The sequence below is a fragment of the Melanotaenia boesemani genome, chromosome 21 (genome assembly GCF_017639745.1).
Source record: "Melanotaenia boesemani isolate fMelBoe1 chromosome 21, fMelBoe1.pri, whole genome shotgun sequence".
NCBI classification, from domain to species: Eukaryota; Metazoa; Chordata; class Actinopteri; order Atheriniformes; family Melanotaeniidae; genus Melanotaenia; species Melanotaenia boesemani.
This window is the reverse complement of record NC_055702.1, coordinates 23969613-23987248: the sequence shown is the minus strand read 5'-3', so window position 1 is coordinate 23987248 and position 17636 is coordinate 23969613. Positions and strand designations below refer to the sequence as shown.

Below are 17636 nucleotides of genomic sequence, written 5' to 3'. Positions count from 1 at the left end.
GTGGAGAGGTCAGGAAAGAAAGACCAACGCACACTGCAACTTTTAGCCAGGAAGCATGTATAACGTGAAAAGTATTGGTCCAAGCACAGAACCTTGAGGAACTCCATGACTTACTCTGGTGTGTGAGGATGCAAGAATCATCATTTACATTAACAAATAGAAATCTATCTGACTTAAACCAGCCTGATACAAGTAAGTCAACGGTACTGCCTAAATGAGCCTAAAGCTAACTTTTTTCATTCGCTTTTGTTAGACAGTGTTGCTTGTTACCATGGGCAGCATATCAGTAGTTTCTGGTAAAACACACCAGCCTTGTTGGTACAGAAGTGTATGTTTACGTGGTTTCTGTCGCTTTCATAGTCACGGTAAACGCTGGCTTTCAGTCAGGGTGAAGATGGACTAAAAGCTGGTGGGAAGGCTTTATGAGCTGGTTTTATTGTAACAAAAAGCCAGTGTTGTGTCAAAGCCGGTTTCCCTGTCATGATCTGTTCCTTCTGTGAGAATCATTCTTCCTTCTAAACACAAAGGAACCATATTTGACAGTGAATTTCAGTCCACCAGATGTTTTCCCCCTGACCAGTTATGATCCAGAGGGAACTTGTTCACCTGAGTGCACACTCTGTTAACTATCGGATGACATGTCTTCATTGGTGTTGTCGAGGCTTTTTGAGATACGGCGGATACCGTTGTTGCAATACGTGTTTGAGAAAGTGAGAAACTAGAATGAACCATACGTTAGAATGCGATACAAGATTCCAACGTTAGATGGCTGTAATTCTTACAAAATGTCCACTTAATACTAACAGGATCCTGCAGCTAAGTTTCTGTAAGACAAAATAAATCCGTATAATGATCACCAAGCAGGTCATTGACTACCAGAGACTTAATCTGATATTCAGGGAACCACATTTAATGGTTTTATTTTTTTGTTCTGCTAAATATATTGTTTTGATTTTTGTGAGTTTGTCATGATTTACTCTGCATAGCTTTTTGGTGTATTAATTCTGGGTGGTGCGGGGGGTCAAACACAGTCATTGTGGGGTTCTGGGAGGGTTTTGGCAGGTAGGAGACTGGGGAGGGATATAAGAATACAATATCTCCATCAAAAATGTAAAAAAAATGTCAAAAGATCAGTGCAAAGTATACCCATTGGAAACAATGTTTTTTAAAGCTAAATTAAACTCTTTATCATACTGCAGTAGGCTTGAATGTTTAACGTGGACACTTCTGTATGTATCCTCATGGTCATGATGCCACGTGTTACCCCTGGTCCTTTTCAGGTATTAAAAGTAAATAAAACATTGTATTCTGTTGGTGTTTATTTGTCATTCTGTGCAAGGCTAAGTTAAGTTCATATTGGGTTTTCTGTCTGTTTTCATGTCCTTTTTCTTGTTTTACTTCCTCAGTCTATTTCTTGAACTGTTTCAGTTTGGGGTACCATGGTATCAGTTTTTATTAACTTTTTAAGTATGAATAACTTTCTAAGCTTTACACAAACGTCAGCAACGAACTACTACTACATTTTTAAGTTAAACCTATTCAAATGTATAAACATCCAGCTTTCTCACCAGATGGGTGCCATGACTTTTGGCAAAAACAAAATTTTTAAGCTATTTGATTTATTTTTTTAATTAAAATGAATTTGTTTCAGTCAATTCTCACTCATACAGGTTGCGTCAAGCTTGAATATATCTCCATCCCAAGGGCAAGGTACACTCTTGAGAACAGTTATACTGGACTGAGAAGACAGATGGTTTGAGATGTTGAACTATAAAAAAACAACACTTTAACAGAGGTGGGGGACACAGTTATCTACCACTGAACATTTAAATTCTTTTTACACTGTTCAAAACAAACTACTCACACTCTGGCTCTGGAGTTTGATCAGCTCCAGATCAGCTTCAATGGTAACACAACACCTGGGTGCATGCTAATTTAGCTAGAAAGGAAATATAGGCACAGCTCACTATTTCTTTACACAAGCGCACATTTAATCCCATTATGTGTCCTATGGAGAATCTGAAAATGATGGCAACAACTACAACAAACATAGATTAGAAAAAAAAAAACAAACAAGAAAATAACCATCATTAATACAGCTGGAAGCTTGTTTTTTGTCCTGTGTGGGCTTGACATCCACAGAGAGGATCGTGACTATCAGGTAGCAGAGGTGTCAAAAGTATTCACATTCATTACTCAGGTAGAAGTATAGATGCTAGGGTTTAAAAAGACTTGTAGAAGTTGAAGTATCAACTCAAGCTTTTTATCCAAGTAAAAGTAAAAATACTGATTTCAAAACTCCTTAAAGTTTAAAGTAGAAGTAATGAAAGGAAAGAATTGCCATAAAGGACAGCCTATAGAGCACTACCCCACCCCCAAAAACAAACAAACAAACAAACAAACAAACAAAAAAACATTATTCTAAAGACCATATTGACCATAATTTTATATTCAAAATGTCAATGTTGAAAATATAGGATGATATAGACTACCTGTTCTCCTGGGTCTCTGCCTCATATTTGTACTAGGCTACATATGTTTGGGCAATAACGCAAGTATCACAGATACCGATACTGATACTTTTTGCTTGAAATGTCTCATTTAATGATTATGCCTTCGATTATTGATGATGATTATGATCATAATAAAATGCGATATAAAGATTTTAGTCAAATAAAACATCTTAATAACAAACTGGCTAAACTGAGAAATTTAAATTTAAGCTTTTTTTGTTTGTAAACAATATAAAATAACATCAACAATGTAACAAAATAATAAAAGAACTCTGTTATTCCTTTTTATCACACACAATTGTTTGAGAAAAAAAATCTATCTCAACACGCTGGTATAGAACTATAGTTCTATAGATATTAGCATTGCTACTGATATTAGGATTGATACGCCCAGCCCTACTGGTTGGACTGTGATGTAATTTGTGTCATGTGCAGCTGGATCATGGACAAACCAATAGGGTGTGTGTAGTTTTTTTTTTTTTTTTTTATTATTATTTTGAACGATGACAAGCCGGAATAAAAACAAGTTAAAATGAAAGAGTAACAAGGCTATTTTAAAAATGTCAGAAGTAGAAAGTACTGATAATTGCGTCAAAATGCAAGGAGTAAGTAAAAGGTCAGCTGAAAATAATTACTCCAGAAAAGTATAAATACCCAAAATTTTACTTAGGTAAGGCAAGAAAGTATTTGTACTTTGTTATTTGACACCTCTGTCAGGCAGACAGTCTGTAGGATGCAGTTTAATACCCCTCCTTTATGTTTTTGTACTGACACACCTGTCCCACGGGTGGTACAGCAGAAGTATACCACACCGGTAAAGTCTACCTTTCAGACGGTGAACCGGCCACTACATACATTGTGAAGGGATTTAAGCTTGGTTACTCATGTTTGAAAAAGCTGTTGTGAAATATTGTGTCTGATATTAAACAGCTTTAGGCTGAAACTTTGACTCTTCTTCCCTTTTGCTCCTTAGATCTTGTGAGTTAGAGCTGAAGTAGCCTTTGGGATGACAAGCAGCATTTCTTTAAATGTCTCTTTTGGTTTTATACAAGAAATATGAAATACCCCAAAATAATAATAACAACACCAAGCATGATAGCTGTCCCAGGAGTTCCATTTCTTAGATCCCCAGATGTCTTAGCTGTTGCAGAATAAACCTTTACTGTGGTACTTTCACCCATACCACAACCCATCACAACATCAGCTGTGACAGTTTCTTCTGTTGTGGCTTTTACGATGGTCAGCAACACGTAAGTCTTGTTATCCCATTTACACATGTAATTATTGTTTTTACACAGGTCAGTTCCCGTTTTGTTTTTCCAGCTGAAACTTATGCCTTGACAGTCGGGTTTGGTGGATTTTATGCTGCAGTTTATCATCGTGTTTTCAACATTGACTTCCACTGTTTGGGGACACATCAGTTTCACTACTGAAAGACAAAAACAGCAAAAAATCTTTTATTTCTATGACCCAAAATGAATTTAAAGTGACTCTAGAAGCATCTATCTGAAAATACCTTGATCTGATAATACGCTGTGGTGTAGGACAAAGAGCAGACTCAGACTTATCCAGAGGCAGGACATCCTGGTGGCTTTGCTGTCTTCAGAGCTAGAAGAAAGGGGATAAAATAATAAGGCCCTGATCTATTAACGCTTTGCGTGTACTAAAACAGGTGCAGACGGCTTTGCTCCGCTAAAATCGGCCCAAGCTTATCTATCAAAGCCGCAAACATGGAACTGCGTCAGTTATCCTGGCAAAACTGCGCCGCTCTCCACTTTGCGTTTCTGAAGCTACTGCATATGCATTATGGGCGTTCCGGCCAGAAATTGCACATTAGTGGGAGGAGACTATGCAAATAAATCTGGTTTGCGCAGCAGTGGGATTCATGTAGCCCGCAAATAGTTTGCGGTGTTTATGTTTGCTCTAAAAATAGCGTTTCTGAAAAGCAGGTGCTAATTGGCACAACAGTATAACCGCAATGGCTGCAGTAATAATTTTAAGGAGGAGGCACAGACACCATGAAAGGCGACTAAGATAATGCATTTTTTTCTATTATATTAATATATTTAGAATGCCAGAGAAGAGGATTGTGGAGACGATCCAGCGTTGCAATATTAGAATTGCTGGATAAATTTAAAGACTTTATCATGCCTGTCTTTTATTATTATTATTATTATTATTATTATTTCTTTATAGCTTTTAAACCTTTATTATTTCTTATTTGTTCCTTGCATGTTTTTATATGTACAATACCTTGGTTCCTAAAGGTTGTTGTTAGTGTGCCTTATAAATAAATTGAACTTGAATATGAAACTATATTGCAGCATTTCTGGTGATATTTAAATTCTTCCCCTCTAGCTCAGCTAGATTTTTGTTTGCCTCCTCCACTAATATTTCGACTTCAGTTGGCTCGAACTTCATTTTACGTTTTCGTCCACCTGGCTCTCCGGATCCCTCCATGACGAAGCAACAGCGCCGCTAAATCCTCATTTAAATACTGCTGTTTGCTCCGCAAATGATAACAGGAGCAGTCTTAATAGATCAGGCGCTAATCGTAGAAACATAACCAGAGCAAAACTGCGCAGCAAATGTTAAATAGCGCAGCAGTTTTGCCCTCGTCATAACTCAGCCCCTAAGTGTGCCGTCTAAACAATGGGAACTCAAAGCCCTTGAGATGAATTAGATAAAAATCACAAACTCATCTAATGAAAATTTAATTTGAGGAACAGTTACTGTGGTTAACTAAGTCGTTCAACTTCTTCCTTTTTATTCTGCATGTCTGTTTTAATTCTAGTTACAGTATAAGAAAATAAGAAATGAAAACCTTACTAGCTTTCAGTTTTAAACCTGTGCCGGGGGTTGATCATTCTAACAGCACAGCAGCTTTTCAGAGATCTGACTGAACTAATCAAACATAAACACCTCTGCAGCTGCTTTAACCTTTGTTAGATTAAAACCATGTCCCATAAACGGTGAGAAGAACTCCTTTTCGTTTGTGTGAGAATCTAATTTTGTGCTTTCATGGTATAACACAGTATAATCTGAGAAGCATTTTCTTAGCCTGAGCTAATTTATAAGCCTTACATACTCTGCAAGAGCAAATAACTACTTTTATTCTCAAGGTGGCAAAAACAAAAACAAAGTTCATTTTAGCCTGGTTATTTCATTCTTCATCCGTAGCCGGGTGGTTTTATGTGTGAGGGGTGTCTCCTTGTCTTATATGCCATACGTAATTTTTAAAAAATTTCCCACCACCCCAAAATAGCTGTTCCTTTAAAACTACTCATTTAACATCAGCAGAAAAGCGGAAATGACAATTTTCCACTTCCCTCTTTTCTGAATTAACCACGCTCACTTTAAATTTCCAACCATGATAGTTCTTGGACACCACATAAGAAAAAATAAATTCAGTAGATGAAGTGTCCAGAACTAGATGAAGAACTCTCGATCCAGGATTCCCAGAACAAGAACATAGGTCTCTTTCTTGAAGAGTCTGTAACGGCCTTGACTCAACAAGCAGCCAGGATTGCTTCCAGTATGACTGAAGGTGGTTCTTTTAGATTCAAAGCAGGAATTTTCAGCTGCTGATTGCTGATTTTGCTCATAATTAGTCTTGTAAGCCAAAGAAAGAGCAGACTTTAGATTATTTTGTTTGTTAATATCACAACAGAATTTGTAGAATAATACTGATATTTCTTTATTTCAAACAAAAACAAAGCAAATTATTACAGTTGCAATAGAGTCCGAAAAGGAGCAGGACGAAAAATAAAAACAAAAAACGTATTTATTCCTGCCCCTCTTATAATCATAATTTTATCTTCCTTACATTTGTCACATTAATCCCTTAATTGTCCTTTTTCAGTTTTTTTAGTGTGTTTTAGAAAAAAAGATAAATATAGAAAAAAATAAATAAGTATAAACATTTACCCATACATACTCATGTACATATCTGCATATATATGTACAAATGTACACACACTTACACAATGCAAAAGAAATACACATATGTAATTGTACTGGTTTACATACATTATTTTTCTTTATACTTTTCGAATAATATTTCTTTGAATTTTTTCTTAAACTGAATAATATGCTGCAGATGGTAAGTGATACAGATCATTAGATGCAAGGTTTATTGCATGGGGGCGGCGTGTCCTTGGGCAAGACACCAAACACCTAATTGCTCCTGATGGGTTGTGGTTGAACGCCTTGCATGGCAGCTTCCGCTATCAGTGTGTGAATGGGTGAATGTGATGTATGATGTAAAGCGCTGTGGGTATCGTTCCAGGTACAGTAAAGTGCTATATAAATACAGACCATTTACCATTGCATTTAAATGCCAGTTACAGTTTCCTAAAGATATATATATATATATATATATATATAAAATAATAATAAAAACATAAACGTTATGAGTAACAGTTGAAAGTCAAACCCATGCAGACATGAATCCAGGCAACAGTCATTGGGTACATGTATGTTTTTTAATCATTCTAGTTCTAGTTCTAGTTCAGTCTAGTTCATTCTAGTTAAATTATTAGAAATCAGGGTGGATGCGATTCAGCTCACAGGACTCAAGTCACAGGACAGCAGCTTTTCTATTAAAAAAAAAAAAAATAATAATAATAATAAAAATATATATATAAATGAATAATTGATTAAACATCTGCTCATCTTCCACCAGGAGGAGATGTGACTCATGACAACACACTGCAAACTGGAAAGTCTAAACAGGTAAATATAATATTTTTAAATGAAAGTGAAAGATATATAACTTAAAAACAAAGTAAAACTACAAAAGTCTCTGAGATAAATGGTTGATTTTTTTCAGGATTTCAAAAGACTTAAAGAAGGCCAATTCTTTTTTGTATTATTATAGCACGATGATGAAAGTGGAGGTGACTTACCTGAAGATTACCTTTCAAGTGAGAATGACACTGGGAACAGTAGAACAGGTTCCTTATGGCTGAAGATGGCATGTGTGCAGGAGTTTGCTGTTGGCCAACTTCACAGAGATGACAGGAAATGTGAACAAACAACAGTGTGAAAATGTTTTCACTGGCACTTTTCCAGCAGACATGTTGGTGCCTGTTGTCATTGCTACCTGTTTACTGGTAAATGAAAGCTGATGGGACTGTAACAATTCACCCTGATGAAGATATCATTTCAAGTGGGACATAAAATAAGCAAGAAACAACATACTTGTAGACATGGAATAAAAGAATGCAGATTATCAGTGAGATTTGGTGTTTTTGAGTGTTTTTAGTTCTGATTAATCTTCATGCTCTTAGTTCATGTCAAGTTTCCAGTCTGTTTTCTTTTTTATTTATTCATTCTGTTCCCCAAATTGTCCCAGTTACTAGTACCATTTAATAGTATTTTATTGTCTCTTTTTTTCCCCCATTTGTTAAAAGTTTGCAAACGTTTTAAACGTGGGAAAGCTTTAACGGTGCTCTGCTACATAGTTAGCTCATTTTAACATGTTTGAACATCTGGCTTAACAAAAAACATTAATTGCAGTAATTCATTTAATTGAGGACGTCTTGGTTTGTGGCTATTTCAGTAAAGTGAATTTTCACAGCACAGCCGTTAGCTTTAAGTTACAGGAATAGTTATTTTGTCAGATGATGCAGTTACAAAAACAGGACTTTATTAGAGCAAAGTGATGGTATGGAAATACACAAAACAGAATACGTGTAAGTGAGGGCAGCTTTATTTGGAATTTGACTTTGCAAATATAAATTTATACATACACCATATCAAACCAAACCCAGAGAATGATTCATCTTCTCCTTTTCTGTTTCTTCTTCTACATTTCAACACCACATCATTTTCTCTGTAGATAGAATTTGATAAGGCAAAGCAGGTTTATTTGTATAGCGACTATAGTACAGTGTACAACAACAGGCTGGCTATCAGTGTCCCAAAGATAAAGTAAATTCCTGTTGTGGATTAAGAGGTGTTAAACTGGAAAAAGCCATTTAAAACAGAGGAGCCATTAAAGCTCTTTTTGCGTTGGTTAAAAAATAAATAAAAAAAAAACCTCCTTACACTCTGGCTCTGCAGTAGATGTGGAGTTTGATCAGCTCAGCTAAGCTTCAATAGGAACATAACACCTGGGTGCAAGCTAATTTTGCTAAATTAAAAATGGGTACAGCACACTTTTATTTACACAAGCACTAGTTTAATGACCATAATGTCAGAATAATGGAGAATCTGAAAGTGACAGCAACAACTACAAACATAAATTAGAGAGAATCTCTGTCGTCAAGACAGCTGGAGGCTTATACTCTGTCCTGCGGCATGGGCCTGCATCCACAGAGAAACAGTGTGTAGGATGCAGTGCACTGCCACTTCTTTATGTTCTGGTAGTGACAAAAACTAAAACATTTAGTCTTCAGAGTACTAAACACAAACCAACCACCACAAACAGTGAGAAAGTGTACCCATATTTTAAAAATCAGTTTTAAATGTGCTACATTCGGAATAAAATCAGCTTTGACTCGACAACAATTTGTATCTTGGATCTTGTGACCAACACGGTCGTCGGGCAGGTAAAGTCCTCACAGGTCAGCATGAACTAAGCGACCCAGAGAATGATCAGGTGGGATCAGTTTGTTAAAAAGTCTTTTAGATGACAGGTGACACGTCTTCAAAATAAAAAGTCCAGTTGTCCTCTACTCAAAATCCTGGACGGGTGAATATATTTCTTCTTGGTTTCCTCTCAGCTGTGAGTTTCTGCATTTTTTGGCTTTGTAAAGGAAATATGAAATTACTCCAGCTGTGACAAAAATACCAAACATGATGAAGGCGACATTCATTTCTGCCCCTAAACTGATGGCTGATGGATCTGTCTTGTTAAAAGCTGTGTAGCTTCTTGTTGTAGGAAGTGTACCGATATCCCTGATATTACCTGTCAAATATAAGACACCCATTTTAAATACAATTTGTTCTGTTTGTTCACATAAGACACATACAAAGATTTTAAAATACTGAAAGTTACTCACCTCGAATCTTTACTTGGATTTCAGCAGTGTCCATGCCACAGCTTAAATTAATCTCTACTGTGACATTTTTGTCTGTTGTGACTTTTTGGATGGTCAGTGACACATATGTCTGGTTATCCCACTGACATATGAAATTGCTGTGATTTTTACAAAGGTTGACTTGGTTTGAACCACTTTGATCTGAGACATTCCAGGTAAATTTAGTGCCTTCACATCTAGAGTTAGTGTCTTGTATGCTGCAGTTTATCGATATAGATTCTCCAGCTCCAACTTCCACTGTTTGAGGGCAAAACAGTTTTGCAACTGAATGAGAAAAACAGCAAGAATTGATGTCATCATTAATTTATAATTAATTTAAAGTTATTCTAGAAGCATCTACAGAATATTAACATCTGAAAATACCTTCATCTGATGAGACGCTGTGCTGTAGGACAAAGAGGAGACTCAGACTCATCCAAAGACAGGACATCCTGGTAGCTTTGCTGTCTTCAGATCTAGAAGAAAGAGGATAAGATAATAAATGTGGCATCTAAACAGTGATCACCTGATGTTATAAACCATTTCACACATTAACTCAAAGAGCCCTTATCAAGGTTGTACTATTTGCAACTTTATAGTGAGTAAAAACCTTCCAGATTTTTAAACACAAGCTACATTCAAAGGCCAGAAATGTCCTTTTAATATCTGCTGCTGCCTTTTAACATGTTGTGGGTGGAAGATAGTCAGTATTAAAAGTGATCTAACTACTGAAATGGTAAATGTGTGGCATAAACAGTGAAGAGAACAAGAAGATATAGTGTGTTATTTAAAGCATGTTTAAGAATAGCAGACAAAGTTACCAGCGTATTTAGAATAAAAAAGTTATTATTAGATCAGATTAATAATAAACTTTTTCTAGACTTATTATTAGATTTATCTGTGATTTACAAATATAAAGAAGCCATGTTGATATATTTTACACTGCTTTAGATGCATCATGTAGACAGGGTTTCTGATAGTTAGAAACTCAGATAATGAAGATGCAGACTGGTTTTGGGGAAACAGTAACTTCAGTTATAACTGACCTACTCAACTTTTTGTTCTCTGCATGCCTGTTAGAGTGTCAGTAAAAGAAAAAAACAAAGAAAAAAAGAAGAAATGAACACCTCAGTCTGCCTCTGCTTTTAACTCTAGCCAGGGGTTATTGATACAGACAGCACAGTGAAGAAAAAGAAGTCAAACATAAGCTTGTAAACGTCCGATCTCAGCTGTGGCTTCAACCTTTGCTGTAAAAACAAGTTCCAGCTCGTTAGTTATCACTGAATCACAGTTGCACCTGAATTTAGACAAAAACATGCCGCACTCTGCAGATGCTTCAGAAAGTTAAACAGATTATTAGATGCAATGCAACCCCTGGAAAAAAATAATTTGCTTTTCCTTAAGTTGTTAGAAGTATATCTAACATACACATTGTTCTGTCTCAGACCTTTAAAGATTCATAATCAACTCATTAAAATGCAGAAAGAGTCACTGTTTGAGGTCAAATTCATGTAGCCATGAATCCAAGCTACAGTAATTATGTGCATGTGCTTTTCTAATTATTCTGGATTGATAATTGTTAGATATCAGAGTGAATGTGCTTCAGTCTAATGCATTCAGTAGCATTCAAATTTCTTTTTTAATACAAAATGTTAATTTTGTATGAAATGTCTGCATATCTCCAGCCAGGAGGAGTGACTTTTGATAACTCACTGCAAACTGAGTCTAAACAGGTAAATATAACTTATACAAATGAAGTAAAAGATATATTTTTTAAATACTTTGAAAGACAAAGTAAAGCTGTGAGATAAAAGGTTGATTTTTGATATTCTGGAATTTTAAAAAGACTTAAACTGGGATAACATTGACTTAATACATTTAAAATCACTCGAACATACATAACCTCAACATGATAAGAAATGAATGAGGCATATTAGATAAATGACACATTTTCCACATATTAATGAATAAACACTGATGGATGTTTTAATAATTAATGTTGATAAATTGCACAATGCACATAATGAGCATTTTAAGTGGTGAAATTTAGCATTTTGCTTTTGTCAATTAACCATAAAAGACACAAACATTAAAAGCAAATATACCATCAACTTGAGAGACTTGTGACTTGTTAATGAAAAAAAGATTGAGGTAAACTGAACTTACCTGAAGGGAGATCTTGTCCATGAAGCATTGGGAATGATGCTGGAAAAACACGAACAGGCTCCTTATGAATAAAGACTGCATCCCACAAAGTGAAACTTTATGGAGCTGAAGAGATTAAATAGAAAAGTAAAAGTGAAAAAGTGGTAGGAGACAAAAAGGGAGGGTTTTTGTCATATTGCTCAATACAAAGTTCTTCAGAAACAACAGTGAGATAAAAAAAATGTTATATTGATATCACTGGCAGCCGTTGACATGTTGGTGCCTTTTCTGTCAACATTGACTTTTGTTTTGTGTAAATGGAATTTTTGGGATTAACAGTTCAGCCTGAGGAAGGGGATATTTAAGATGAGACATGAAATAAGCAGGAACCGAAGATAAAAACTTTCTAACATAATAATTATCTGGATTCTTGATTAATATAGACGTGTTTACCTTTTTATTACTAGTTGTTGATAAGTGTATTAATACACCCCACAGCCCGCTTCCTTGTCACTTCCTTCATTGCTTTACAGAAAAAAACAAGCGTGTGGTGTGTATGGAGTAAGCTTACTGTCAAAAAACATGCATGCGTGCAAATAAACATATGTGCATATTCATCTGAAGTTGGGCTAAAATATCTTTAAGTAAATCCTCATTTATGTAAATTCATATAGAAACTTTTAGTGTATGTTTTTTCAGTGTGAATACAAATCAAAATGTTACAATAAAGAAAAAAAAGAACACCCTGTCGCTAGTATTAATGTTGGTTGGAGGCTTGTTCTAAACAAATGTTTATGTTTATTAGCTGCACTCTGGGATAGTTGGTGTCTGCTGACCAGTGAGCGAGAAAGATGCTAACACTGTTACATCAATTAAAACAAATATGGGTATTCAAGACTGTTGTCACGTGAAACAATGGTAAATGGTGTGTACCTATCCACTTTGTCAAACAGCCAGCAATCACACTTTATAATATAAAGACTGAGATCAGGTAATGAAAGTACCTAAACAGCGATATGGCATATGTTCAGCACAGTGGATCACATTATACGCAGAACAACAGTGATGCTCAGTGCAGCACTGATGCTTTCATTTTGATCAGAGAAACCGTATGAAACCCCAGAACTACATGTCAGAAGTTCCAGGCCTCAGCTAGCATGTTAAATAATACTGAACAACTAGGAGCGGGCTAGTGGAAAACCAACATGGTGGTGGAGAGCTGATAACATAAGGAAAAATTGATTCTGCAAGCTGGTGGACCAGGATGACTTTTAGGTTTCTGTTATGATAAATAATCAGACTGTTGTCATTCATGTGTCTTTTACTGATTTGTCACCAGTTTTGGGAATAACGTGTTTCAAAGTAACAAAGTAAAATAATGCATTACACTGTAAATATCCGTAATGAAATTACTTTACTGGACTACAGTAATGTGTTTTTCTGCTTTACTCGAGCCGTGTTTGCCTATGTGTAAAGTTCTGATCTGTTGTAAGTGGAACACGCATGCTACTGCTTGCTTGTGTGCTACCCCTGCACTGTGCAGACACGATGATTTGGCTATGATGTTTGTCCATGTCTACACGGTGAATTAAGAAATGGTAAAGTAAAGTAATAAGTAGTGGTATTACTTTACAAGTAAAGTAATTTCCTAACAATTTACAGAAAGTAAATCCCTCTCAAGCCTTGTGCAATAGAACCTCGTCGTCTGTGAGGTTTGTTGTTTTTGGCTTAGTTTTTTTTAGTTTTTTAATTTCCATGTGTTTGTAAAAGGCTTCATGAAGTCCATGTTGGGTTTCTGTCTGCTTTCATGTCCTTTTTCAGGGTACCAATGGAAAGTTTTTCTTTTTCAAGTTGAAAGCCAACGAACTTTATTACATACGTTCCCATTGAAATATAAAACTGTTTATCATGTTCATGAAATGGGTGCAAAGACAAAGAAATTCAGCTCTTTGTTTTCATAAAAAAGAAGATTAAAGATTAGACTTCATCAGATCAAATCAAATCAAATTTACTTGTACAGCACATTTAAAAAACAACCAAAGTGACCAAAGTGATTAACCATCATTAGAAACTGAAGGCAACAATAAAACATTTATAATAAAACAGATGCAGTAAAAATAATAATCTGGGTAAGTAATTTTTTGAGAAACTAGGTTTTGTACTATTTCATTTACTAAATACTAAAATACTAAATACTAAAACATTTAAATGATTTTAAAAATCAGATATTGATTGAATTCATTCATAATTTTGATCCACTTCAGTTTACAATAACTGACAATGATTATAAGCAGTTCACTTAAATACTTTTAAACCACAAAAAAAAACAACAACAAAAAAAAAACATAGAAGCTGAGAGCTTTAAAACATCTCTAACGTTGATGTTTTCTGAGTTAATTATTTTTAAAATGTCCAATAAAGACCCAGGACACGCTGGACAGACTACATCTCTCGGCTGGTCTGGGAACGCCTCGGGATCCCTTCGGATGAGCTGGTGAATGTGGCCAGGGAAGAGTGAAGTCTGGGTTTCCCTGCTTAGGCAGCTGCCCCTACGACCCGACTCTGGATAAGCGGAAGAAAATGGATGGATGGATGGATGGATGGATGGATGTCCAATAAAACAAGTTGTTAGAGTTCAATAAAACTATAAATGGAGAATAAAAACATGCATGTCTCAACTTAGGCCTGGGACACATAAAGATAATCGGGCTGTTTTTGTGTGGATTTTGCTCCTTCCCGACCAAGGACAGCAAACACCCGATTATCGTGAGTGTTATCAGAGTTTCTTGTCAAATGATCTTTTGTCTGAGGTGTGTTAAGAACATATTTGTCCCAACAATCGGCTCTGAACGGGTTGTGACCGAGAATCGCATGTTTAATATTTATGGCCAAAAATCTTCATATGTGTTAGGAACGATGACGACTTGTGCATTGTGTCTGTGTAGATGGTGACGTGGAACGGAATATAGCCAATCAGAGAGAGAGCTGACTTAGGCGGGAAAGGAAGGAAATAAAGTCCGTGTTCACGTCGTCTCCAGTCTGTTATTTTTTTCAGTTCTGGATTGTCTGTTAACAACAGTCCCAAGACCACCATCATTCCCCTGTCCTATAATTCCCCCTCCATGCTGTGTGTTGTGTTTTCCAGATGTTTCCATGGTTCTTTGTCTTCGTTTTTCCGGTTGTTGCTATGTTTCTTCTTCGTAGTTATTTTAGATCACGTTTGATCACGACGGCTTTCTGGCTCTGAGGACTAGATCGTAGATCAGTTGAGGGAAAGCATCATTATGTGTGTGTCGCTCTGTGATTAGATTATCAGACCTACCGCACACATTATGATCAAAACTGTTTAATGCCTAATTTTTTTCTTCACGTTTGAGGTCTCGACCAGATTAAAAATCTCATCAGATTAAAAAAACCTTATGTGTGTTCCATATGTGTTCCAACCTTATGTTTAGATTCCTTTAGATCAAACCACTTTGATCTGAGACATTCCAGGTAAATCTAGTGCCACATCTAGAGTCAGTGTTTTGTATGCTGCAGTTCATCGTTGTAGAGTCTCCAGGTGCAACTTCCACTGTTTGAGGTTTTACAACTAAATGAGAAAAACAGAAAGAATTGATTTCAAAATTAATTTATAATTAATTTAAAGTTACTCTAGAAGCATCCACTCAATATTAACATGTGGTACATTCAATGTGCATGAGCTTTTCTAATTACTCTGGATTGATAGTTATTATACATCAGGATGGATGAGCTTTAGCCAACTTTCTAGCAGTTTTGTTGTCTTCAAAACTAGAAGAAAGAGGATAGGATAATAAATGTGACCCCCTGATGTCATAAAACATTCCACATATTGACTCAAAGAGTCCTAATCAAGGTTGTAGTATTTACAACTTTATAAAGGCAAAGGAAATTTATTTATATAGCACCCCTCATACTCTGAGGCAATTCAAAGTGCTTTACAGAAAAAAAGATATTAAAAGATAGAATACATATGTTAAAAAAGAAAATAAAAGCTATACAGTGCAGTAGGTGAAACCAATGAAATGGCACAGGAAACACATGAGATTTCAGCTGAGATTTGAAGGTGGTAGAGGTGGAGCTCATTTAAGGTCATCAGGAAGCTGGTTGCATCTGTGTGCTGCATAGTAGCTGAAAGCGGCTTCACTTTGTGCTTTAGTAATAATAACCGCAGGCAATCTTTGAAAATTATATAAGACTTTTTAAAAAGAAGAAAGCAAAAGTAAAAGCTACAACCAGGTTTAGTATGATGCCTGACGCGGATCCAACTGAACGGGTTCTGCAATGTTTACTAATAAAAGAGCCATTTTTCCACCACAAAAGAATATAGCTAAGGGCCGCAAAACCAGGGACCTTAAACCCCGTCCAGGTCCACTGTCCTGCAAGTTTGACATGTTTCCCTGCTTCAACCCACCTGAATTTTTTTGTAGAACTTGACACAAATTTTTGGATCCATTTCATATAAATGAGGTGGCCTGATTCATATGTGTCATGACACTCCACAACTCAGCTGTTGCAGCCTGATGTGTCACTCGTATTTTCACCTAATTGTATTATTAAAACAAAACACACATAACAATTTATGTTGCTAAGCTCTTCTTGTCTTCCTCTTACTGTGATCTTTCTGCCTGCATCTTGATCCTTTGTGGTTTCCTGTTTACAGTCATAAAGATGAAAAAGTACACGCTCTTCCTGTGAGTCGGACATGACAAATAAATATTTATTTTACTCAGTCTATCTTTCAAGTACCTATGCACCACTAGAAAGCTAAGACTAGCTAAGACTCTTGATGTATACCATTACAGTCTACAATCCTCACTGTATAATCAGTAAACACCTATGTCAGACCAGCCACCAATACAATTTATCTCTGAAGCTATACTGTACTCCAGTAGCATATGACACTAACAAAAACAGTCCTGTTACATCAGCAAGGGTCCAGTAAGAGTAGTCCAGTAAAATAGTTGGTCCCCAACAAGTCCTATCCATAAAACCCTGTTTTAGGTGAAAAGTATTTATCAGTATATAGATTAGATTCTGGGATATAAGCAACTCTTATATCATGACCCCAGATTAATACAAATCATTGCAATTATATTAAAACCAAGTATACCTTTGGCAGTTTGCTGGTCTGCAGCATTTGGTCATCTGATAACACGATGCCAAGGAGGAAAGACATCAGAAATTATTTTAGAGAAGCAATTACTGCTGATCATTGATGTGGGAAGGGATACAAAGTCATTTCCAAACATGTTGGAGTCCTTTATTCTACAGGGAGAAAGCTGCCAATCTTCCCAGCAGTGGACGTCCCAGCAAGTTCAGCCCAATTACAAGAAATTACAGGCCTCAGTTAGCATGTTAAATAAGACTGAACAACAAGGATGTGGGCTAGCAGAAAACCATCATGATGGTGGAGAGCTGATAACATAAGGAAAAAAAAGATTCTGCAAGCTGGTGGACCAGGATGACTTTTAGGTTTCTGTTATGATAAATAATCCCATGCTGTCATTCACATGTGTTTTACTGATTCATCACCTGTGTTTTAGAAAAAAAAAATTACCAGGAGTCTGGAATGAGTAAAAGTATAAAAAAGTTTATTACAGGAAAATTATTGAATACAGAATTACTTATAATAATAATGAGAGTGGTCATCCCGACTGATGTCGAGAGAGACTCTGGGGAGGCAAGAGGAAAAACAATAGATATACATTTCTGTAAGAAAGCCAAGCAGAAGGCGCCCGCCAGCGACCGGCTTTCTGTTGCTCCATACCGCCAGCTCCCTTTTCCTTTCTCCCCCACGTGAGCACGCGGTGCGTGCATGACAGCTCGGTGCTTCAGCGGAGCGGAGCATTAAAGCCGAATGAACATGTTTTCCGTGCGTAAAGGACGATAAAGTGAGTGATATGTTCCCGAGTGTGCTCTACTTATATTA

General features: G+C 36.2%; 2 long non-coding RNA genes across 2 annotated transcripts; both read right to left on the bottom strand.

Annotated features, from left to right (window-relative positions):
* Positions 1 to 2163: 2163 nt before the first annotated feature.
* Positions 2164 to 7513, bottom strand: LOC121632146. The gene is made up of 3 exons (XR_006008887.1): positions 7421 to 7513; positions 4030 to 4121; positions 2164 to 3942 (listed from the first exon to the last, which is right to left on the bottom strand). It is a non-coding gene; the product is annotated as an uncharacterized LOC121632146 (long non-coding RNA).
* Positions 7514 to 8216: 703 nt separating this feature from the next.
* Positions 8217 to 11784, bottom strand: LOC121632140. The gene is made up of 4 exons (XR_006008881.1): positions 11705 to 11784; positions 9923 to 10014; positions 9521 to 9823; positions 8217 to 9426 (listed from the first exon to the last, which is right to left on the bottom strand). It is a non-coding gene; the product is annotated as an uncharacterized LOC121632140 (long non-coding RNA).
* Between the last annotated feature and the right edge of the window lie 5852 nt (positions 11785 to 17636).